The sequence below is a fragment of the Phaethon lepturus genome, unplaced genomic scaffold (assembly GCF_000687285.1).
Source record: "Phaethon lepturus isolate BGI_N335 unplaced genomic scaffold, ASM68728v1 scaffold18983, whole genome shotgun sequence".
Classification (NCBI taxonomy): Eukaryota; Metazoa; Chordata; class Aves; order Phaethontiformes; family Phaethontidae; genus Phaethon; species Phaethon lepturus.
The window spans coordinates 7,784-8,455 of NW_010529939.1; the positions used below are offsets into that span (position 1 = coordinate 7,784).

At 37.6% G+C, this 672-nt stretch overlaps 1 protein-coding gene across 1 annotated transcript in view; it reads right to left on the minus strand.

Annotated features, from left to right (window-relative positions):
• Positions 1 to 672, minus strand: part of LOC104618496 (RNA binding protein fox-1 homolog 1) — a gene marked incomplete at its 3' end in the record, with an annotated part of 47,609 nt that overhangs the window by 7,589 nt on the left and 39,348 nt on the right. The window lies entirely within an intron of this gene.

Below are 672 nucleotides of genomic sequence, written 5' to 3' on the forward strand. Positions count from 1 at the left end.
CCTATACCAGGATTCTTTTTCTGGTGACTGTTTCCTTCACGTCATACAAAAAATACTGAAAATACTGAAAAGACATTAGAACTTAAAAATCTGAACTGAACATGAAAGATGGAGAGAAGTATGGTGCCATGAAGTGCTTGATTCTGCACTCTATAACAAACTGTAATGCAGAAGAGAATTAAGTTTTAGTGAGTCAGAAATAAGGAAGCAAGAGAAACACAACTTGAGTACTAACTTGGAAAAGGAAAAGCTGTGTTCTAATAGCTGATCAAGTACTATTTCTAGATTTTATTTAGTGGCATTTCAAAATAAACCTATGAGTTCTTGGAGCTGGGAGAAGAAACCAGGTTTACCCTCTCATGGTTATGAGCCTAGGATTGATGGCATGTGTAAGATGTGCAAAAAACAGCCAATGTACATGAAGGCAGCTAATTGCCTGAGCAAAAGAAAAAACTGAGAGGCTTATAGAAAAATACTGACAAAGACTTTAGAAGCTTACAGACCTACAATACCTGTGTGGATGGGGGAGGATTCTGACTCCTGGACTTCCTGCTTAAATTCAGCCCATGTCTTACTTCTATGGGTCCCTTGCTCATGAGGTCAAGTGTTGACTATTTTATATCACGCTCTCCAAAATCAATAAATACAGGCATATAAATCCAGATGTGTACA